The sequence below is a fragment of the Erythrolamprus reginae genome, chromosome 2 (genome assembly GCF_031021105.1).
Source record: "Erythrolamprus reginae isolate rEryReg1 chromosome 2, rEryReg1.hap1, whole genome shotgun sequence".
Taxonomy (NCBI): domain Eukaryota; kingdom Metazoa; phylum Chordata; class Lepidosauria; order Squamata; family Dipsadidae; genus Erythrolamprus; species Erythrolamprus reginae.
Window position 1 is genome coordinate 227,625,699 of NC_091951.1, and position 24,683 is coordinate 227,650,381.

General features: G+C 46.0%; 2 long non-coding RNA genes across 5 annotated transcripts in view; one reads left to right on the forward strand and one right to left on the reverse strand.

Annotated features, from left to right (window-relative positions):
- Positions 1-5,397: 5,397 nt before the first annotated feature.
- LOC139162125 (uncharacterized) overlaps positions 5,398-24,683 on the reverse strand; it is a 36,333-nt gene continuing 17,047 nt past the window's right edge. For 2 of the 4 annotated variants that reach the window (XR_011558251.1, XR_011558249.1), the window contains one exon: positions 6,237-6,686. This is a non-coding gene — a long non-coding RNA (uncharacterized lncRNA). Of the gene's footprint in view, positions 5,463-6,236; positions 6,687-23,257; positions 23,481-24,683 lie in introns of those variants that run through there. The other 2 variants (XR_011558250.1, XR_011558248.1) reach the window with 2 other exon arrangements.
- Positions 15,695-24,288, forward strand: LOC139162131 (uncharacterized). The gene is made up of 3 exons (XR_011558260.1): positions 15,695-15,852; positions 15,981-16,174; positions 20,221-24,288. It is a non-coding gene; the product is annotated as an uncharacterized lncRNA (long non-coding RNA).

The window sequence follows — 24,683 nt, forward strand, 5'->3', positions numbered from 1 at the left end:
CTTACAATGGATATATGTTTATCCCAGGCATGTTTAAATTCAGTTACTGTGGATTTACCAACCACGTCTGCTGGAAGTTTGTTCCAAGCATCTACTACTCTTTCAGTAAAATAATATTTTCTCACGTTGCTTTTGATCCTTCCCCCAACTAACCTCAGATTGTGTCCCCTTGTTCTTGTGTTCACTTTCCTATTAAAACACTTCCCTCCTGAACCTTATTTAACCCTTTAACATATTTAAATGTTTCTATCATGTCCCCCCTTTTCCTTATGTCCTCCAGACTATACAGATTGAGTTCATTAAGTCTTTCCTGATACGTTTTATACTTAAGACCTTCCACCATTCTTGTAGCCCGTTTTTGGACCCGTTCAATTTTATCAGTATCTTTTTGTAGGTGAGGTCTCCAGAACTGAACATAGTATTCCAAATGTGGTCTCACCAGGGGATATAAGGGGATCATAATCTCCCTCTTCCTGCTTGTTATACCTCTAGCTATGCAGCCAAGCATTCTACTTTCTTTCCCTACCACCTGACTGCACTGTTCACCCATTTTGAGACTGTCAGAAATCACTACCCCTAAATCCTTCTCTTCTGAAGTTTTTGCTAACACAGAACTGCCAATATAATACTCAGACTGAGGATTCCTTTTCCTTCTTGATTTCTATCTGCTCTCTCCCATTTAACAGACTTCTGGGAGTCCACATGTACCATATTTTTCAGAGTATAAGATGCACTGGAATATAAGATGCATCTTAGTTTTGGGCGAGGAAAATAAGGGGGGAAATCTGCATCTACCAGGTATTCATCTGGCTAGCATCCTTGATCTGATCAGCTTCAGCACATTATTTCATCCCCTAGTTAGGGCTGGAAAAATCCTTCTTTAGGGAGAGTAACAATGAAAAAGATCTGGGAAGATCGTTAGCACCGCTTTAGGGCTGGGGGGGAAAAGCTCCCCCCCCAAAAAAAAGCTACATTCAGAGTATCAGGCTCTTTTAGGAAGGAAAAAAGTGCATCTTATTCTCTGAAACATTGGAACATCATCTTTCGGCTGTGGAGAGGAGGGTGTTTGCCCAGGTTCACCTGATGCACCAGTTACAGCCCTACCTGGACAGCGAGTCATTGCTCACAGTCACTCATGCCCTCATCACCTCGAGGTTCGATTACTGCAACGCTCTCTACATGAGACTACCTTTGAAAAGTGTTGGGAAAATTCAGATCGTGCAGAACGCAGCCGCAAGGGCCATCGTGGGGCTTCCAAGATTCGCCCACGTTTCCTCAACACTCCGTGGCTTGCATTGGCTGCCAATCAGTTTCCGGTCACAATTCAAAGTGTTGGTCATGACCTTTAAAGCCCTACATGGCATTGGACCAGATTACCTCTGTAACTGCCTGCTACCGCACGAATCCCAGCGACCACAGAGTTGGTCTTCTCCACAGAAATATGCAGAAAACTAAACCGTAAAAATGGAAGACACCACTACAGTAGTAGAAAGCAGAAGAAACTACTCAGACCCAAGATTCTTCAGCAGACATAGACCTAAAGATCTAGAATCTGTGGGAATTAGCCTTGTTTCACAAGATAATATTCTCCTTCTTGCCAGGTGTTTCTCCCAGCTCGTTATTGACCAAAACAATATTTTTGCAGTTCCACTGCTATCTCCTAAGTCACATTGCCGCCACCATCTCCTACTTCCTACTTTGTTGTCATTCCGGAATTGAGGTGATGAGTGATATTAATGTGCCATGGATAATATAAAACAGCTTTCTGCCTTCCTTCTGTAATAAGGATTCCTTAGAGAGGTCAAACTGTTAATAGTGGCTGTACCAGCTTTTAACTGACGTTAGGCTAACTCAGCAAGGTGAGAGAGAGAATAGCGTTTCCACCCATTCTGGGTCCTGCCCATCCCTGTGTAGCCCAGTCTCCTAGAGTTCCACATTCCCTGCAGGCTTTTCACAGCCACCTATCAACTCACCTCTGGAGGTTCATATAGATTATTTTTCCTCCTTCTGTTGCAGCTCCTGGGGAAGGAAGGAAAGGCTGTTATTAGTACCAGTTTGCTCTTTCTGTACTTGCCCTCTGCTCTTCCCACGTCGCATATTCGACTCCTTCCTATCTGAGGGGCTCATCTTCTGGCATTGTTTTGATGCTTTTCTTGGGGTTTTCTTACTAAGGATACTGGAGAAGGCTGCCATTTCCTTCTCCAGTAGACCACATTGTGCCACCATCCCCCCACTAGGACCTGTCTGATTGGGTGGCCCTGCACAGCATAGCTCATTGCTTCATTGAGCTTCGCAAGGCAAAACATTGATCCCTGAAGAGGGTAAAAGGGGTAAAATACATACCTCTAATTCCTGGAGGAGGCACTCCAAGCTGTCCGGGGTGTCCTCCTCCAGGCTGGCCAAACCGGCCAAACTGTCCTGGGAAGAATCCTGTGGACGACAATGATCACATTCTCCATTAAGGACACCAGTCCCTGCTGATTTGTGGCAAAGGAGCCATTGGCACCAGAGCTTGGGGGCATGTGGCTAACCTAAGTACTTTCTCCCAAGGGCCGGGTGTCCCCCTGCTCCGCTGCCCAGAGCGCTCCAGCACAGCTCAGTCAGGTGAGGAGAACTAACTAGGGGGACACCACCCCTCCCCAACTGAGAAGACTTTGTCTTACTTACCCAAGGACTGGAGGATCTCTCCCATGAGGCCAGGTCCAGGCTGCTCCCTGACCTCACTTCAGTGGACATTGCATCCTGCAAATGAAGATACGGAGGCTAAATCCTAAACTTTCTGCATCCCAGTAAGATTGAGAAAGGAGAGGGTGCATCAGGCCCTATGGGCCAACAGCAAGCCTTAAGGTTAGGGCGATGCCTTCAGTCCTGATGGGAGGGGGAGAAAGTTTTTGCAAGCCTTAAGCTTAGAAGGATATCTACCATAATTACTCCCCCTCCCATCAGGAGTCAAGGCATCGCCGAAACCCTAACGCTCACCCTCTGCCCCCCTACCAAAGGTTTCTTACCTCCGAGGGCTCTCGACCCCAGATTGTATGGATCGTCACTCTGGGGGAAGAAAACAAAGGGGACAAAGATCAAAAGCAGCCATGGCCCATTTTGCAAAAGTGGCCATGTGGAGGCTCCCAGAGCCCTTCCAGCTGGCCTGCCAAGGGGTTTGGCCTGCCAGTGGGGCTGCCCTGTGTCACCTGTCCTATGACACAAGCAGCAGCAGCAGAAGCAGAGACGCCTCCCCTCTGCACGTTTTTTTACCTACCCTGAACCCTGGCTGGTTTGTCCATCCTGTGGGTTCTGAAATGAGAAGGCAAATATATCTATTGGCATAATTTCTTGGCAGGATGTCTGCCATTACAGTGGGTAGGGGGTCTTACCAGTGGCCTTACCAGTTCCTCAGTGGACTCCACAATAGGGGAGAGCCCTGGAGTCCACTTGCTGGGTATGTCCATCCTGGGGAGAGAACGAAGGGCCTGAGTCATTCTTCCGTTGGCCAAAGTAGAGGCAGAGGGTAGAGATGCCTCCCCTCTTGTAAACCTTACTCCTAGCCACCTTCTTGGGGGCTTCAGAGTCCCTCAACTGAGAGGACACTCACCCCACGAAGGGCAGGTCCCTGCCGGACTTTATTCCACTGGGGGTCCTGGCAGCCCCAGCCATCGACACCTGCAAGTAAAAAAAATCCAAAGAGCTCTTCTTCAGTTTTCTAGGCTGGCCTAGTTCCCCCCAGCGGGATTTCCACCCTTCCCCCACCCAGATTTGAGGAATGGCCACCCACTGGCCACGTTGCGGTACCGTACTTACCCCAGGAAATATCTCATCTCCTCCTCCTCCTCCTCCTCTTCCTCCTCCTCCTCCTCCTCCTCCTCCTCCTCCTCCTCCTCTTCCTCCTCCTCCTCTTCCTCCTCCTCCTCCTCCTCCTCCTCTTCCTCCTCCTCCTCCTCCTCCTTCAGTGCTGCCCAAAAGAAGAAGGTGGCATGTCAAAAACATCCATCTCTAGCTGAGCCTCTCCTTTCTCAGCCTGGCCTGTCAGCCTGCCCATCTTTTTGCCCCTGAAGGCCCCTCTGCATGAAAGCCATTTTGGGGAGAGGATCTTACAGACTCTGCAGACCTCCAGTGGTGCCTAGAGATGGGCAGCAACCACCACGGGGTGGAAGGCCGTTCTACCAATAAAAATGAATCTGCGTGCACAGCTTCAGCTGACCAGCGTCAGTCACTTCCGGGATTACAGATCCGGTAATCCTGGAAGTGACTTTACATTTTTAAATTTTAATTTAATTTTTATTTTTTTCAAAAAAAGATATCGACATGCTCTGGGAGTGATTGACGAGCCAGCAGTTTGCTGTTTTGCTGGTTCTACAATCAACCTGCCCACTTCGTCTCTCCCTATATAGAGAGTGGAGGTCTCACAGAATCGTCTATGGGGAAGCTTTGATTGTGGTGGTTCCTATCGTAGCTCAGAGCGAATAAAGCGTTTCGCTTCTCTGGGCACGTGGACAAAGAAGCTTCTCCCACCGCCCAGAGAAAGGAAAGGCTTTATTCACTCTGGGCAGTACAGAGCGAATAAAGTCCAGGCTACAGGCTGCTTTGTGCATGCCCAACAGCGAGGAAGCAAGCAGCAGGGAGAAAGGGAAGGGCTAGGCAGGAAACATAATATTGAATTTGGTTTACTTATTGTCTGACAATTGCATTAATAGGAAGACAAAAGTACCCGGTTCTAGAGCTCCCAGGGCACTTTCCTCCCCCCCCCCATTATCTTTCACGGGAGGGAATTTTTTTTAAAAAAAACTATTAGGGAGGAAAAGATAATGTGCTCCTTGTATTCCGATTAGCATAAGCCTATGAAACTTGTCTGTCAGAAATAATTCATTTCATCCCTTCCTGAAACCCAACCTTCATCAGTTTGAAGAAATCATATAGAACAGTGATGGCAAACCACAAAATCCATATGTCACCATGGGGCCTGGGTTGTTTCCATTCACAAACGGGATTTTGGAGGTGCAGGCCTAGACTCCTGGTAAGGAGTGCATGTCCCTTTCCTCCACTTGTTTTTCCCAACATGTAACTTTGGTTTTCATCCTGACCATCTGCCCCCTCACGCAATGCCCTTAGGACAGTGGTTCCCAACCTTTCTTTCACCATACCCCACCTAAGCATCTCTAAAATTGTGACCCCCCTGACATATAATTGTTACTATTCAAAAGTGAACTCCTCAGCCAAAGGAAGCCTAAAAGGCCATTAACTTGGTTTAAACAAGGTTCCAATCGCTCCCATTAAAAATCAAATTGCCCCCCTGTAGGGCGTGGGCCCCACGTTGGGAACCATGGCCTTAGTAAAAATTTTGGCTGCCCTATCCTAGTGTTGTCCCACCATGGACAGGGTTTAAGGAGAATGGGGAGGTGGTACCTGGCAAGCTCTTTATTGCCTCCTCCTACACAACAGCAGAATATCCGGAAAAATTTCCAAACTCTCTGTGAAAAAAAATAGACATGTTAGAAGAGTTGGGAAGCATGAACTTCCTCCCCTACTGCCAGATTCCTCCCATTTGAGATATCAACACTTACCCTCCAGCACGTTCTGACCGCCATTCTCCTACTTTCCCCCAGTCAGAATGCTCTGGGCAGGGGCTTTTCAGGGCAGCTGACAATCTGGTTCCCTTGGCAACAGGTAACCAATGGCCATTGTCTACACTAGGAGAGCAGCTCACCTGGGTCTAGGGGAGGCCAGTGGCTGACACACACACACACACACACACACACACACACACACACACACACATAAAGCAACTTCATTTGAGCCAAAGGTTGAAAGGTCTTTATTGGGTTCATGCTAGAATTGTGGCGCACCTAGGTTTGAAGACAAAATTTGCTTTAGAGCACGCGAGTTGATTGCATACTATATGTCTACAGTTTTTAAAAAACAGCACATTTCCCTAAAATTGCTGCCTTCAGTTAGCTGTAGGTTGATCCTGGGGGAGGGGGTGGGGGAGATTTGGTTTAAGGCATTGTAGCTAGGTGTTGCACAAATGCTGTAGAGCAGGGGTATCAAATTCATATCATCACGGCACTGCCACATGATATATTGGGACTTTCCCCCCTCTTTCCAGCTCAAGGTCTGTGAGTTTGACAGCCTTGCTCTAGAGCAGTGTTTCCCAACCTTGGCATCTTGAAGAGATCTGGACTTCAACTCCCAGAATTCCCCAGCCAGTGAATGCTGGCTGGGGAATTCTGGGAGTTGAAGTCCAGATCTCTTCAAGTTGCCAAGGTTGGGAAACACTGCTCTAGACTAGAGCATTCTTTTCCTTTGAATCCAAAGCATTGTACAATCTTAATTCACATGCCAGGCTGAATAATTACATAGTTTGGAGAAGAGGTTAATTAGTGTTGAATACTAACATATTCCCTTGATTTCTAGATAACACCAATGCATGTTTACCTGGAGTGTGCAGCCACATTTGTCTTTTGTCACCAGTTCATTCCAAAGGCTACAAATGCGCCTGTCCAACGGATACTTTTCTCCTACCTTCTGGTGAATGTGGAGGTAGGTCTATAATTCTTGGATGCAACTGGAAGACTATAAGTCCCTGGAAGATTGGTGGAAACTCTCTTGACCTTTTAAGTATTAGTTTTGAGATTTGTACAAGCCTCATATTTTAGACGTCAGCTGTTGTGATGCAGATATTAAATATACTTTAACTGTTAAACAGAGAAGAGATAGATTTATTTATTTAATGATTTGATTTGATTTGATTTGATTTGTATGCCGCTCCTCTCCATGGACTCGGGGCGGCTAGCAACAGTGATAAAAAACAGCATGTAACAATCCAATACTAAAACAACTAAAAACCCTTATTATAAAACCAAACATACAAACATACCATGCATAAATTGTAGAAGCCTAGAGGGAAAGAATATCTCAGTTCCCCCATGCCTGACAGCAGAGGTGGGTTTTAAGGAGCTTACGAAAGGCAAGGAAGGTGGGCGCTATTCTAATCTCTGGGGGGAGTTGGTTCCAGAGGGCCGGGGCCACCACAGAGAAGGCTCTTCCCCTGGGTCCTGCCAAATGACATTGTTTAGTTGACGGGACTCGGATTAATGATGGTTTGGGTAGGCACCTATCATATCCAATTGCAGTTTTGATCCCCTGAGCCTGCTTTGTCCTCCATTATCTTAATACAGTATATCAAAATCCAATGGCAATAAGGTTAGTAGCTAGTCCTTGCCAGCTGTCATAAGACTTAAAGCAGACCTTTAAACAAATACAAATAAACAGCTAGAATATGTTTATCCATGTATTAATTTCTTTTGACAAAACAATTTTCAAGTCCTCTGAAGAATAGCTTATAACTAGAAACCAGGCCATTATGTGTACAGTGATCCCCCGGTTATTGCGTCCCCGACCATTGCGAACAGGGTAATTTGCGATTTTTCAACCCGGAAGTAAACAACACCATCTGCGCATGCGTGCCCTTTTTCTTTCTATGGCCACGCATGCGTAGATGGTGGAGTTTGCCGGGCAGATCAGCTGCTGGGCGGCTTCCCTGGGTCTTCCCCTCTTGCCGGGGTTTCCCCTTTGCGTGGGCGGCGGGGAAACCCCAGCCCCGCTTCCCAGCTGAGTGGCGCGAGCAACGGCGTGGGCGGGCGAAGGGCGGGCGGCGCTGGCTTCCCCTCAGGAGACGCGCCTGAGTGGCCTTTTTGCTGTTCCTATGCGGGGGAAAGGCCGCTAGCCGGCTTTCGGAGCTCCTCCGGCGTCACCCGGCTTCTGGTAGAAGCCTTCTCTCTTTTTTTTCTTGCGGCGAGCCCGAGCCGTTCCTCTCTCGACCGCAGCCGAGCTTCCCTCGGCCCCCTTTGGCCCCATCGCCTCCTCCCCGCCTGCGAGACTCTTCTTCTCCGGCTTTCGGAGCTCCTCCGCCGTCACCCGGCTTCTGGCAAAAGCCTTCTCTCTTTTTTTTCGTGCGCTTGGCGAGGAAAAGCAGGCGGGGAGGAGGCGACGGGGCCAAAGGGGGCCGAGGGAAGCTCGGCTGCGGTCAAGAGAGGAACGGCTTGGGCTCGCCGCAAGAAAAAAAAGAGAGAAGGCTTCTACCAGAAGCCGGGTGATGCCGGAGGAGCTCCGAAAGCACGAGCGACGGCCGGACGAGCGGCGGCCGCACCAGCAGCGGCGGCACGAGCGGCGGCGGCACCGCCGGTGAGGGAAGCCAAGCCGGCCAGGCTCAGCGGATCAAGCCCGGCTCCTCTCGGCCCAGCATCCTGGGCCAAGCGTCTGCCTTCCGTCACTGAGCCTGGCTCGCCTGGAAGATCGTAGCGCGCGTTGGCTGCAGCGGCGGGGGAAGCCAAGCCGGCAGCAATGTCGCCGCCGCTGCAGCCAACGCGCGCTACGATCTTCCGGGCGAGCCAGGCTCAGTGACGGAAGGCAGCCGCTTGGCCCAGGATGCTGGGCTGAGAGGAGCCGGGCTTGATCCGCTGAGCCTGGCTGGCCCGGAAGATGGCAGCGCGTGTTGCCTGCGCCGATGAGGGAAGCCAAGCCGGCCAGGCTCAGCGGATCAAGCCCGGCTCCTCTCTGCCCAGCATCCCGGGCCAAGCGGCTGCCTTCCGTCACTGAGCCTGGCTCGCCCGGAAGATCGTAGCGCGCGTTGGCTGCAGCGGCGGGGGAAGCCAAGCCGGCAGCAATGTCGCCGCCGCTGCAGCCAACGCGCGCTACGATCTTCCGGGCGAGCCAGGCTCAGTGACGGAAGGCAGCCGCTTGGCCCGGGATGCTGGGCCGAGAGGAGCCGTGCTTGATCCGCTGAGCCTGGCTGGCCCGGAAGATGGCAGCACGTGTTGCCTGCGCCAGGGCGAACTTCTGCGCTTGGCTTGAGGGCTCAGTTGGGAAGGCGCGCGGGTGTTTTAAAACGTCCCCGCCGACATGGGGGGCTCGCTAGCACCCCCCCGAACCCCCAACCCGGGTTAGGGGGGTGCTAGCGAGCCCCCCATGTCGGCGGCGACGTTTTAAAACACCCGCGCCGCCCCCAATCTTCGGCTCCTCGCTAGCGCTGCAGAAGTAAAAACACCATCTGCACATGCGCAGATGGTGTTTTTACTTCCGCAGCGCTACTTCGCGAAAACCTGCTCGTTGAGGGGGGTCCTGGAACGGAACCCTCGCAACGAGCGGGGGATCACTGTATTGTCTCCATTCAAGGAAGCACTAATGTCAGCTATTGATATAGGAAGCCTAAAGCTACTGTGATTCTTAGGTGCAATGTTAAGTGGCTGTTCTTGGTGCTTGAATGAGTGGTGAAGTTAGTATCCAGAGTGATAATTCTTCATATGTGTACTTTGACAGAATTGAGAGTTGTGAGTAAAGGTAATAACATTGATGTGGTGGTGCATCTTGGCACAAATGATTTGTCCCAGAGAAATGTCAATGTAGTAAAAAGAGATTTTCAATGTCTAAGTGTGGAGCTGGGTAAAATAGCAGATTCAGTGACTTTCTCAGAGGTGTTACCGGTTTGTGGCCAAGAGGATAAAACAACGTGTATCATAGAGTTTAATGTGTGGTTAAAGCAGTGGTGTAAAGCTGAAGGTTTTGGCTATGTAAGTCATGATGTCAGTAGGTGGTCTAATAGGGAGTTGTTTAAGAGGGATGGTTTGCATCCATCATACAGAGGTACCCAGGTACTCGGTGAGGAATTCAGAACTTTTTTGGACAGGCATTTAAACTAGGTAAAGGGGACAGAGAAGTAACTGATGTGGGTGATTTCTGTCCCCGACCAATGAGGATAAAGCAGTTTTTGGAAGCTTATGAAAAGGGAGCTGCAAATAAAATAGATGTAGTTGTTGATGATAAGGGGCAAACTAATAATGAAAATAATGTTCTTCGTGTAATGTGCACGAATGCTCGAAGCTTGAGCAACAAGCTCTGTGAATTAATGGCCATAATATCTAGAGATAATTTGGACCTGGTTGCCATAACTGAGACATGGTTTAAGGATTCTAATGAATGGGAAATATCCACACCATGATATACACTGTATAGGAAGGATAGAATAGAGAGAAGGGGAGGTGGAGTAGCCATTTATGTTAAAGAAACTCTAAAAACAACACTAATTCAAAATACATGTCAAGATCTAGTGACCCTCTGGATTTGCATGCAAAATAAAGACGGTTCTGTCATTAGAATTGGGGTGATCTATAGGCCTCCAGGGCAATCTGAGGAATATGACAACAAGATGGTGGATGAAATTACCCAAATGGCAGTAAAGGGAGATATTGTGGTTATGGGTGATTTCAACATGCCTGATGTTGACTGGAATATCCCCAGTGCCCTTACAAGCAAAAGTAAGAATATAGTAGAGGCCTTTACAGGAGCAGCTCTGGCACAGCTGGTTAAGACACCAACTAGAGGGGAGAATATTCTAGATTTAGTTTTTACGAATGGGAATTGGGTTTCAGATGTCAAGGTGGGAGAAAATTTAGGTTGCAGTGACCATCTATGTTTGTGGTTTGATGTAAAAACTCATTGTGAGCAATCCTATAATGCAAACAAAGTATTGGATTTCAGAAAAACAAATTTTAATGCAATGGGGGAATATTTAGATAATGAATTAAAGGGGAGGGATAAAATGGCAGGAGCGAGCACCCAGTGGACTGTATTTAAAAAGGCCATCTTAAAAGCCACTGGACTGTATGTAAGACAAATAACTAAAGGTAAAAGGAAGAAGAAACCGCTATGGTTTAGCAATGATGTAAGGACTATAGTCAATGAAAAAAAGGCTGCCTATAGGAGGTATAAAGAGTCTGGAAGTATAGCTGATAGGGAGGTGTATAAAATGAGACAGAAGGAGGCGAAACAGATAATATATGCTGCTAAAGCCTCAAAAGAGGAAGAAATTGCCAAATCTCTAAAGAAGGGGGATAAAACCTTCTTCAGATATATTAGTGATAAGAAGAAGAAAAACTGCGGCATCACGAAGCTTAGTACCGGGAAAAATACATGCATTAATGGGAATAAGGAGATCGCTGACCATTTCAATAGCTACTTCTGTTCAGTTTTCTCAAAAGACACCTTACAAAATAATACTATAGAGGGATATAGCATTGCCTCCAACTGTACGGATTCAGCTCCAGTGATCTTAGAAGCCGATGTCTTAGAAGAACTTGAACGATTAAAGATAAATAAGGCAATGGGTCCAGATGGCATCCACCCCAGAGTTCTTAAAGAACTCAGATCTGTCATTGCTACCCCCCTGACTGATTTGTTTAACCAATCCTTGTTAACAGGAGATGTTCCTGAGGATTGGAGAATGGCAAGTGTTGTGCCTATCCACAAGAAGGGCAGTAGAGAAGAAGCTGGTAACTACAGGCCAGTTAGCTTGACATCAGTTGTCGTTAAAATGATGGAGACTCTACTGAAAAAGAGGATAAATCAGCACCTAAAAAACAATAACTTATTGGACCCAAATCAGCATGGCTTTACTGAAGGCAAATCATGTCAGACTAATCTCATTGATTTCTTTGACTATGTCACAAAGGTGTTGGATGAAGGTGGTGCCGTGGATATTGCCTACCTGGACTTCAGCAAAGCCTTTGATACGGTTCCACATAAAGAGCTGATAGATAAATTAGTGAAGATTGGACTTAATCCCTGGATAGTTCAATGGATTTGCAGCTGGCTGAAGCATAGACACCAGAGGGTTGTTGTGAATGGCGAGTATTCTGAGCAGAGTCAGGTTACAAGCGGTGTGCCACAAGGGTCTGTTCTGGGTCCTATTCTTTTTAATATGTTTGTGAGTGACATAGGGGAAGGTCTGGTAGGGAAGGTTTGCCTATTTGCCGATGACTCTAAAGTGTGCAATAGGGTTGATATTACTGGAGGCGTCGGCAATATGGTAAATGATTTAGCTTTACTAGATAAATGGTCAAAGCAATGGAAACTGCAGTTTAATGTTTCCAAATGTAAAATAATGCACTTGGGGAAAAGGAATCCTCAATCTGACTATTGTATTGGCAGTTCTGTGTTAGCAAATACTGTACTTCAAAAGAAAAGGATTTAGGCGTAGTGATTTCTGACAGTCTCAAAATGGGTGAACAGTGCAGTCAGGCAGTAGGGAAAGCAAGTAGGATGCTTGGCTGCATAGCTAGAGGTATAACAAGCAGGAAGAGGGAGATTATGATCCCGCTATATAGAATGCTGGTGAGACCACATTTGGAATACTGTGTTCAGTTCTGGAGACCTCACCTACAAAAAGATATTGACAAAATTGAACGGGTCCAAAAACGGGCTACAAGAATGGTGGAAGGTCTTAAGTATAAAACGTATCAGGAAAGACTTAATGAACTCAATCTGTATAGTCTGGAGGACAGAAGGAAAAGGGGGGACATGATCGAAACATTTAAATATATTAAAGGGTTAAATAAGGTCCAGGAGGGAAGTGTTTTTAATAGGAAAGTGAACACAAGAACAAGGGGACACAATCTGAGGTTAGTTGGGGGAAAGATCAAAAGCAACATGAGAAAATATTATTTTACTGAAAGAGTAGTAGATCCTTGGAACAAACTTCCAGCAGACGTGGTAGATAAATCCACAGTAACTGAATTTAAACATGCCTGGGATAAACATATATCCATCCTAAGATAAAATACAGAAAATAGTATAAGGGCAGACTAGATGGACCATGGGGTCTTTTTCTGCCGTCAGACTTCTATGTTTCTATGTTTCTATGTATTCTACCGACCATGAAATTTTCCAAGTGCATATTGGACCAGAAGGCGTAGTTCAGGAGCAACAACCCCTGATACCTGAATGGCCAGAAATAATCTATTTTCAGGACATGGATTGGAAAAGAGGATTCCTCTACTGGATTGATGATAAAGGAGAACTGATGCGCTACAATATAGCAACCAAGACAAAATTAATAATTCCTACAAACTCACCAGGTGAAACACCATCTCAATGTCTTTTTGTAGTGTGGTCACCAAAACTGGACACACTACTCTAGGTGTAGTCTACCCAAGGCTTTGTAGAGTGGTATTATACTTTTGTATCTATACTGTTTGTTTTAATATTTCCTATGAATGAAACATTTTTAGGGCAAAGAAGAAAATATAGCCTCCTTATTAGGAATTTAATTGAAGAATTAAAAAAATCAAAATAGGCATAAAAACTTTGAACTAAACACACAGACATTATCTCCCACTGGCAGGATTGGAATATGGAGACTTGGAGTAGGAATCATTGCACTGTAGAATAGTAATTGTAGAGAGAAACCTGAGACCATATTGGTCCCAAGCACCACAGTCCTTATCATTGAGCCAGACTTGAAAATTACAGAAAGGTTCTATTTAAGATATCTACAAATAACTGTTAGACTCTAAAATGATTTGGAGGTGAGGGTGTCAAGACCTATTCCAGTTTTAGATGAAACAAAGGAAAGGGCAGCAGCAGGGGTGAAATTCAGTAGGTTTTGACAGGTTCTAGAGAACCCGGTAATGGAAACTTTGAATAGTTTGGAGAACCAGCAAATACCATCTGGCTAGCCGCAGTGTGGGGAGGGACTGGAGATTTTGCAATGTCCTTCCCCTGCCATGCCCACCAAGCCCCATTTTGAATTCATTCATTCATTCATTCATTCATTCATTCATTCATTCATTCATTCATTCATTGGATTTGTATGCAGCCCTCTCTGGGGACTCGGGAAAGCTCACAACATATCAATACAGTGTTCCCTCAATTTTCGCGGGGGATGCGTTCCAAGACCGCCCGCGAAAGTCGAATTTCCGCGAAGTAGAGATGCGGAAGTAAATACACCATTTTTGGCTATGGACAGTATCACAAGCCATCCCTTAACACTTTAAACCCCTAAATTACCATTTCCCATTCCCTTAACAATTTAGTCACCATTATTACTGGTATTCACCATTGAATAAGACACTTAGTAATCCTGATATTTATAAACATAATTATTTATTAACAATAATTATTTTTTTTGTTATTTATTTGCAAAAATTATTAGTTTGGCGATGATGTATGACGTCATTGGGTGGGAAAAACCGTGGTATAGAAAAAAAATCGCGAAGTATTTTTTTATTAATATTTTTTTAAAAACCGTGGTATAGGCTATTTGCGAAGTTCGAACCCGTGAAAATTGAGGGAACACCGTATAACAATACATCTAAAAATCCTTCTTTTCTTATTCTCTATACCCCCTTCCTTGACTCTAATTCCCCTCAACATGTTTTTCTCTTTTCTCTGTCTATTCTTTACTCTTGTTTTTTCCCTCAACTCTTCTCTACTTCTTTCCTTACTATCAAAAATTCCTCAAACAATACCTGATGTTTATTATATAGACTACAAATGTTATGAGATACAATCTAATTATTGTTGCATTACCCTGTCTTACCTTTGCTTTTTCTATTTTTGTAAAGCTCAATAAAGATTATTTTATAAAAATCCAATTAATACGTCTACAAAGACTTTAAAAAAACCTCTAATATAATTTAAAAAAACATTCATCGCTATTCACCCAGGTCAGCAGTTAATATGCATAGTACATTTGGTTTTAATCTATTCATTCTGTCCTTAGATAAACTAAATGAAAATAATTCTGAATGCTTGTTATGTTGAACCCCCAACTTCCAACCAAACACAGCTGGCTTTTGTCCCTAAAGTGGGACTAGAATTTACAGTTTCCCTCTTTCTATCATGATGCCTTAAAACTGCTACACCAAACATTCTAGCAGCGGCAATGGAGCGTGTAGTCTCACTCCATTGCCGCCGGTCTTGCATGCGACATGCATGCACAACCTAAGCGATTCTGGCAGCTAAAATCAGTGGGGTTTTGCTTCCAGGCGTGCGCAGAATTTTTGCTGCCAGAAGAACGTCTACGCACGAGATTACGGTTGCTGCACATGCGCAGCATCCAGAATCTCACACCGGCACCTAGAGCGGCAGCTGGCGAAAGCACCCTGCCTGACCTCCAGCCACATGCCTGCTCTCACACACCGCAGGAGAGATATGCCTGTGGCACAGGACAGCACAGAGCAGGCCACGTGGCCAGAGCTCGGGGCCACCCGGCCTGGTCCCCAGGCCATGCTCTCAGCGCCCCTGCAGGTTGTCACACACCGGAGCAAGGTAAGGGCTGGGCTGGCAGCTCGCAGTGTGGCATGGCTTGGCTTGGGCATTTTTGGTAGGGACAGGAATGATGGCCCACCCCTGGTGCTACGTGATGCCCATTTGTTAATTCTTATCAATATACTTATTAACTTTGCAGCGTCCTGAGCTCTTCAAGATGCCTCAACGCGAGCAGAGGGGTGGAGCCAGCTGCGGAGCCGAATGGACGGTGAGGAGGAGAGCTCCGGTTATTCCTCCACTTTTGAGGTGTTCGATCGGTCCTTCTTCGACCACAGACTACATGAGGAGGTATCTGACCAGTGGGGAGCCCTGTTAGCCGGTTTTCTTTTCGGGCAGGGGTCTGAGATGGCGGATCATGAATTTCCCGAAAGAAGATCGTGCAATATGGCGGCCTGAGGGACTCCCGGCTGGAGATTCCTATACTGATACTGGCGAGGCGATTGTACAGAACGGAAAGGTGTGACCTCAAATTTCTACGCAACTGCCGAGACAGAAACTTGATCCCCAAATGCTGCCAACTAAAATTCCATTCTAAAACCCCATCTGAAATAACCGAGAAACTCGGTGTCTAACTTTAAATCTTTATTCTCTGCAGGAGACTAACTAGACGCGGATACACTTTCACTCAGACGCGAGCTAGAGAGAAGCGCGTAAGACCGGAGGCACTTTCCTTTTATACTGTTTCACCCGGCAACAAGCGACGCCTGACAGCTCTACAAAGATTGGCGCCAAACCGTAGCAGCCAATGAGAAGCAGGTAAACAACTTCTAATACAAACAGTGAATTCTGCTTAACAACTCTACTTTTAGACTTTACCCAGCTACAGAATACTGTGGAATCTTCTGGTCATAACACCCCTCCCCCTTCTGGATGGATTTTTACAGGTTTTATTCGGACAAGCAAGTAATGAAGTCTTCGAGCCGAGCAGGCTTCCTGGGGGTGCGTTCTGACCGGCGTGGTTCGTTCAGGACCTGGACATCTACGGAGGACGAAGGTTCTTCTGGTCCTGCAGGTGAAGAACTTCCCCGGCTGGAGCATGGTGGAGCTGGGGCAGCGCTGGAATGGTCACTAAACCCAGGTAAGTCCCAATCTATTTGTTTCTGGGCACGGCTGGGTCTGGTATAACTCCCTGTGGGGAGTGAAGCATTAGAAACCCCATTACTAGTGTCAGCCATATTCCCTCTGATACTGGCTGTTTCCAGTCTCCCCCTGACATGGTCTATGTGCCTCTTCCAGAGGCGTCCATCATCCAGTTTGACCATATATGTTTTAGGACCTGTTTGCTCAGTCACTATCCCAGTCTCCCACTGTTTGCCCCTGTCAAAATTTTTTACATACACCTTTTGTCCCACAAACATTGACCTTTCAGGGGTTGTTACATACTCTGGCTTCATCTTAACATAAGAGGGGTGCAGCCTATCTAAAGGAGACCTCAATCTCCTTCCCATGAGTAGTTCAGCTAGGCTTCTATTGGTAGTTAGGCTCGGTGTTATGTGCTGAGTTAATAGGAAGGTGTCCAGTCTTTCTTGTATCTCCCCTGGAGATGACCTTTTTATGGCCTCTTTGGCCACACGAACATATCTTTCTGCCATACCATTAGCCCAGGCTGCGTGGGGTGAGACCAAGGCATGTCTTACTCCCAATTGGGCTACGAACAGCTCCAGCTGTCTAGAGGTGAATTGGGGTCCATTATCCGAAACCAGGACATCTGGACACCCATGGGTTGCAAACAACCTCCTTAAGACTTGTATAATTGTGGAAGATGTGGTGGACCCTAACAATATAACATCCAACCATTTGGAGTATGCATCCACCACTATCAAAAACATATTGGTGCCCACCGGTCCGGCCAGATCTATATGTACCCTTGACCAGGGCCCTTGGGGTGTGTCCCACTGTGCAGGGGTGGTTTTAGGGGGATTTGGCCTTGTGTCCTGACAAGGGCTACATGCGGCCACCCAATCTTCAATTCCCTTGTCTAATCCTGGCCACCATAGATACCCTCTGGCCAAAGCTTTCATCCTGACCACCCCAGGGTGCCCCTGGTGCAGCATGTTCATGACTTGAGGCCTCAGTGCAGTGGGTATAACCACCCTGTCACCCCACAAAATACAATCCTGCATCACAGAGAGTTCCAGCCTCTTGGTTTTAAAATCCAGCACTGAGTGGTCTTTACCATTTGGTGGCCACCCTTTCAATATGTATTGGAGGACTTTTCCCAACACCAGGTCCTTTTTAGTTTCAATGGCCACCTCTTTGGCAGTAATAAGGGATGGTGTACCTAAATCAATGAGGAGGACATCTCCTGCAGGGGCAGGGTCCTCCACCCTTTGCCCTAATGGACAGCGACTAAGACCATCAGCATGATTAATCATTGAACCCCCCTTAAGTACAAGGATGTAATCATACCCTGACAAAAAAATAGTCCAACGGGACATGTGGGGGGACATAAAAGGTGGAGTTGGCCGCCCGGTGGCTAACAGCCCTAACAAGGGTTTATGGTCAGTGACCAGTTGGAATGGTCTCCCCAATAAGTAGTTGTGAAACTTTTTCACCCCAGCTACCAATGCGAGTGCCTCTCTATCTATCTGGGCATAATTACGTTCTGTCAGGGACAACGTCCTTGAAAAGTATGCCACTGGGGCTTCCTGGCCATTTGGCAATATGTGGGCCAGGACCTCTCCCACCCCATACGGGGATACATCGCATGTAAGCCTAAGTGGCAACGTGGAACTATATTGTACCACGACACTTTGTGAGGTCAAGAGGTCTTTGATATTATTAAAAGCCTGTTGTTCTGTCTCACCCCATCTCCATGGCGCTCCCTTGTGGAGAAGTCGATGAAGCGGCTCAGCTGCTGAGGCTTTCTGTTTCAGAAAAACAGAGTAAAAATTTAATAGCCCCAAAAATGCTTGCAGCTCTGTTCTAGAGGTGGGGGCAGGGGCATCCTTAATGGCTCTGATTTTCTCCTCAGTGGGGTGTATGCCTGCTTCATCTATCCTAAACCCCAGGAAGTCCACTGAGGAAGTTCCCCACACACACTTTTCTGGCTTTAGCCTTAATCCTTTAGCTTGTAACCTAGCCAGAACCTGTCGAATTCTACAGTGCAGTTGGTCTGGAGTGTCCCCTGATATTAAAATATCGTCAAAGTAGGGGACCACCCCCCTAATTCCCCAGAGCAATCGTTCCATGATTCGCTGGAATATACCCGGGGCGACACTTATGCCAAATTGCAGTCGAGTACATTTAAAGGCCCCCCTGTGTGTCACAATTGTTTGCGCCAGGGCTGTGGCATCATCCACTGGCAACTGCTGGAATGCCTGTGCAAGGTCCAGCCTCGCAAAAATTTTCCCAGACCCCAGGGTATGCAGCAACTGCTGCACAACAGGTATCGGATAGGAGTTGTGCTGTAACGCCTTATTCAAGGTAGATTTATAATCCGCAGAAACTCTCAGAGATCCATCAGGCTTCAGGGGGGTGACAATAGAGGTCTCCCAGGGGGCATGTTCGACAGGAACCAAAATACCCTGAGCCTGAAGTTTCTGCAATTGGGCATCCAATTTATCCATTAGGGGCAGTGGTACCCTGCGAGGTTTTAACCGGAAGGGCGGGACAGCAGGATCCAAAGAAAAAGAAATGGGTGGCCCCTTATAGGTACCCAAACCCTGTTTAAAAACCTCCGGAAATTCCTGGACAAAATCAGGCTCCTTCAAACAAGTCACTTTGTGAAGACCAGTGACAGCTAACCCCAAAGGAACCATCCAATCAAGTCCCAAAAGGGAATGATTCGCCCCCTCAATAACTAGAATAGGCAACATACAATGTACATTTCTAAAAGTTATAGGCACCCTAGTGCTTCCCAAAACCCGGATTGGGTGTCCCTGGAAGTCTTTAATAGCAATGTCCAGCGGCTTTAGCGAGTCCAGGGACAACGAAGGCACATACAGTCTCAGTTTATGCCACGGCATTAAAGTAAATTTAGAGCCTGTGTCCAGCTCCATGTGGCATGGTTGATGATTCAACATGAGAGGGACAATAATCTTATTAGGGGCTGGCGGGTAGGTGCCACAGTCCGTGGATGTGCGGTTACCTTGGTTACCGTCCCTCAAAGTGTTGCTCCCCGGTCTCCAGTTCCCTCTTCCTTGTTGTCTGAATGGTCGGTAGACTCAATGAGATGGAAAGGTGGGCAGCAGGTCTTGATTGAAGGGGGTGTCGTCAGGCAGGATGGCTCGGCAGATGGCGGCAATGTGGCCACGTTTGTCGCAGCGGCGGCAGAAAGCATCCTTAAAGGGACATCTCGAGTGGGCATGCTGACCACGACATCCGGCACAGGCTTGGAAGGATGGACGAGGTTGTCTGGTTGGCGGTACCCGTAGCTGGCAGCAGTGGTCTTCATATGGGTCGAACTCAGAAGTACTGTAGTCGTGTTGATGGTTGGCGGGGGCGCAAGGTGCCTCAGCGATCTTAAAAACTGTGGCCAGCTTGTCGTTTGACTTAAGGTCAGCTGCAGCAGCTTCAGCGACTTCCGCGGTTTGAGCTGCCTTAATCACATCTTGTAGTGACGAGTCGTCAGCTGCCAGCAGTTTATTCCGGATAGAAACATTTCTCATGCCAAATATAATGGCATCAGTTAACCTAGCCTCAGGATTGTCAAACTGACACTTGGCTAAAATAGTCCTGAAGCGAGTGGCAAACTGGTTAATAGATTCCCACTCAGCTTGAGCCATCCAGGAGAACTGGTGCCTGAAAACCCTGGCAGGTTTCGTTGGCTTAAAATGAGCTGCCAACTTAGCCATCAAAGTGTCCCATGGAACCGAATTTGCAGGTTCTGGGTCCGTCAAGGTCTCTGCCAGGTCAAAAATTTGAGTCCCGCAGTAGTTCAGAAATAAAGCCCTTTTACGGCCGTTGTCAGCATCTTTCATGCCGGCGGCTTCCAAGAAAATTTCAAATTTAGCCATATAGGCTGTCCAAGTTGACCTCTCAGGGTCAAATAATTCAGGCGGCTGATGATCAAAGGGGTCGCCATAATGATTTTTTCCGTAAAAAAAATCGCCTCTAGATCCTCGTCGCCAGTGAAATAACCGAGAAACACGATGGCTAACTTTAAATCTTTATTCTCTGCAGGAGACTAACTAGACGCGGATACACTTTCACTCAGACGCGAGCTAGAGAGAAGCGCGTAAGACCGGAGGCACTTTCCTTTTATACTGTTTCACCCGGCAACAAGCGACGCCTGACAGCTCTACAAAGATTGGCGCCAAACCGTAGCAGCCAATGAGAAGCAGGCAAACAACTTCTAATACAAACAGTGAATTCTACTTAACAACTCTACTTTTAGACTTTACCCAGCTACAGAATATTGTGGAATCTTCTGGTCATAACACCATCCACTGAACGGATCCTGAAAAGAACTGAATTAGCCGTTATCAGAAATGAACTCCACAGGAAAAGATTCCTAGTAGACCAAACCAACAAAGACCTACTCACTCTTCATCTCAAACTTAGCAACAGAATCCACCCAATACTCTGGGACCAATCTAAACAACTAGCCCTCTGGAGAGCTGAAACAGAAACCTCCCTCAATACAGACATACACACCAAGAAACTCCACAATTTGGAAAAACACCAGAAATCCAAACCCTTTCCACAGCAACTCATGAAGAATACAGTACATAATTTACCGTACATGACCCTCACCACAGCAGAAACCAACGTCCTCTCCAAAGGATTCAACTTTGCAGTCGCCCCCAAACGCATCACCACTGAAAACATCATATGCGGAGTTGAAGCCACTCTAACCAAAATCAACCAAGATGAAGCCAACAAAATCAGACTTGAAGTCAGCAATGTCCTCTGCTCCAGCATTCCACCCCGAAGCAACTTACATAAAGATGAACAAAAAGCACTCACCAACTTGAGGAAAGACAATAACATAATCATCCTCCCAGCAGACAAAGGCAAAGCCACTGTGGTGATGAACACATCTGACTACCAAGACAAGCTATCCAACCTACTCCAAGACTCCGCTTACAAACCTCTAAGTACAGATCCTACCACCTACCTGGAAAAAACCACCAAATCCAAAATAAAAGCTTCTCCCATCAGTGAAGAAATCCAGCAAAGAATCATCCCCAGAGAAAAATCATCCAGATGCCCCAAGCTCTATGGCCTCCCCAAGATACACAAAGAAGGAACACCACTCAGACCCATAGTCAGCTCCATAGGCTCACCCCTACAGAATCTTGCCAAATTTCTTGCCAAACAACTCTAGCCCTATGCAGAATCCATCATGTCTCATGTACAAAACTCATTCCAATTCACAGAAATCATAAAGGAACAAAACCTACAACCCAGCGACCTTCTCGTAAGCTTCGATGTCATATCTCTCTTCACCCAAGTGCCTATCAAATAAGCCCTGACAGCCATCCAAAACAAATACAACCCCCCGAAGCACATCTTAGATCTGACCAACCACTGCCTGATGAATACATACTTCATCCACAATGGACAAAGATACAAAGAGATAGAAGGAGCCCCCATGGGATCACCCCTGTCACCCATCATCGCAAACTTATACATGGAATATTTTGAAACCAACACCTTGGACAAATCTGAACACAAACCCAAACTCTGGCTTAGATATGTAGATGATACCTTCGTAATTTGGCCACATGGGAAAGAAAAACTGGACAGCTTTCTCACACATCTCAACAGCCTACACCCCAAAATACAATTCACCATGGAAATAGAAACCAACAACAAACTTCCCTTCCTGGATGTCCTAATCTATAAAAAACCCAATGGCTTCCTAGGACATACCATCTACCAGAAGAAGACACACACCAACCACTACCTGAACGCAAAATCCCACCACCAACCTGCACAGATCAATTCCGTAGCCAAGACCCTCATTTCCAGAACCAAACGCCTAGCCGACAAAGACCACCTGGAACCTGAATTACACAGTCTCACAAATGTATTAATTTCCAATGGATTCCAAAGAGAGGCAATCAACAACTTAATCCATAAAGAGACACCCCCCAAGAACCAAGACACAGAACAGGACAATGGTATCGCCCTCCTCCCTTACATCAAAGGCACCACAGATAAAATCAGTAAAATTCTCCGCAAACATAACATCAAGACAGCCTTTGGTACAGATTAAAAAATAGCCAACATCCTAAGAAACCCGAAAGACAATACCCAGCTAGAAAACCAGGGAGTTTATCAAATACCATGTAAAATCTGCCCAGCCACATATATTGGACAAACTAACAGGAGAGTAAATGCACGTGTTGCAGAACATAAGAATGCATTAAAGAAAAAAGAAAAGACCTCCTCCCTTTTCCAACACTTCAAAACTACAGGACATGAAATTGATTTTGACAGTACTAAATTAATTTCCAAAACAGAACACTACAGGAAAAGAATAATCATGGAAGCCATCGAGATAGAAAAACATCCCCAAAATATGAACAAGCGGGATGATACCTCCCGCCTACCAGACATCTGGAAACCAGCCCTCAAACGTAACCCAGCCATAAAAACTGAAACTAGACTCAGAACACACATTGCAATACAATCAAGCAGCCTGCAAGCTCCAACTACTCAGGATATCACACCTAATCAACAACCATTAACTAATCAGCATACTTCAGCTCCATCAACGACCCAAGATGTTACCCCACTGACTCACCAGGAAGTTTCTACACAGCAGGCAATTGCTGAGCCATCAAACCACACCCAGTCACCAGTATTTATAGAAGGATGGCAGCTCAGGTCTCGCAGTGTTCGCCTTAGTACAAGGACAGAAACACCAGCCTGAAGATGATGAGTGTGACCTCGTCGAAACGTCACCAGAAATTTCCAAATCCTACACGGGAAGAAACCCGAATATACCAAGACCGTCATACCTGTACCCGTGAAAATCTACGAAAACATATATACACATATATATATATATACTCTTTGACCTCCCCACATCTTCCTGATTATCTTTTAATCAAATCACCACTATGCCGTAATTCTCCCCAAGCAAGTTATTACAATTGCTTATGAATTCCTACAGTGTATCCCAGAAACACCCCTGGGGGAAGTGAATGTCAATTATTTTTCTTACTAGCTCAGCCCTGCTTATGGCTTGCCAAAGAGATCAACTTACTTAGTGACTGCTGTAGCTCATGCAGGACTGTGAATGAAGAAATCGAGGCATTCAGCAGTATGCCAACACCAGGTGTGGAGCGAGATGCATAATACAAGTGTGTTACAGTGCTCCAGAAGAACAGATTTTCAAATACAGCGAGTCCTAAGGGATCCTGATTTTTCAGCATTGTATCAGGGAAAGTATATTTTCCAGAACCATCTACCTTTACTGTTTCGATGGACTAAAAAAACCCAAAAAGCAATATGAGAACAATATTCAGACTTGCAGAACTATCACTAATTGTTTTAATTAAATAGCCATGCTTTCTGATAACCCAAGGCAATTCTCTATGGCACATTTTGCTCAAATTCTCCAGATCATGTGGTTTATACATTGTGGCCCTCTATATCTAAATGGTCTCTTTATTTATGTTATTTCAGGTTTGCTTGGTTTGTTTGGTTATTTCAAGTTTGTTTGGTTAAGGAATTTTAGGTATTCATTTTGGTTCAGCCAATTGTACCACTTGTCCCAGATTTCGTGAAATTCAGATTCATCCTTATCTTGAAGTGCCAATGACAATCTAGTAATTTCCATGCACTTTAGTACTTTGATTATAATGTTTAACATTGATGAGATTGACTCCTTTTTCCAATTTTGTCCATAGAGTATTCTAGCAGCTGTTGTGACATGTAAGATTATATACCTATCCTCTTTCTTAAAATTCTCCCTAGACGCCCAAGAGCAGGGGTAGGCAAAGTTGGCTCTTCTATGACTTGTGGACTTCAACTCCCAGAATTCCTGAACCAATCATGCTAGCACAGGAATTCTGGGAGTTGGAGTCCACATGTCATAGAAGAGCCAATTTTGCCTACCCCTGCCCAAGAGGAAAAGCTCAGGTTTTAAGAAAACAGTTTGTGATATAGAATAGAATAGAATAGAATAGAATAGAATTTTATTGGCCAAGTGTGATTGGACACACAAGGAATTTGTCTTGGTGCATATGCTCTCAGCGTACATAAAATAAAATATACATTTGTCAAGAATCGTGTGGTACAACACTTAATGATTGTCATAGGGGTCAAATAAGCAATGAAGAAGCAATATTAATAAAATCTTAGGATATAAGCACCAAGTTACAGTCATACAGCCAACATGGGAGGAAATGGGTGGGAGGAATGATGAGAAAAACTAGTAGCTCAATACAGTTTTTAATTTTTAACCAATAGGTTTTGGCCCTGAGGCAGGTTCACCATAGGTGGTAGTAGGTACCAATCTCTTTTCTATATTTCCAGCAGACTGCTGAAAGATTTGGGAACATTTTAGCAAGCTATGCTGGTGGAAGGTGCCTACAATATTACGTTTAATTGAAGAACATAAACACATTTTTGGGATTTGTTTTCATAAATCACAAGGGGGAGGGAGGGGGAGGGAGAGAGAGAGATGC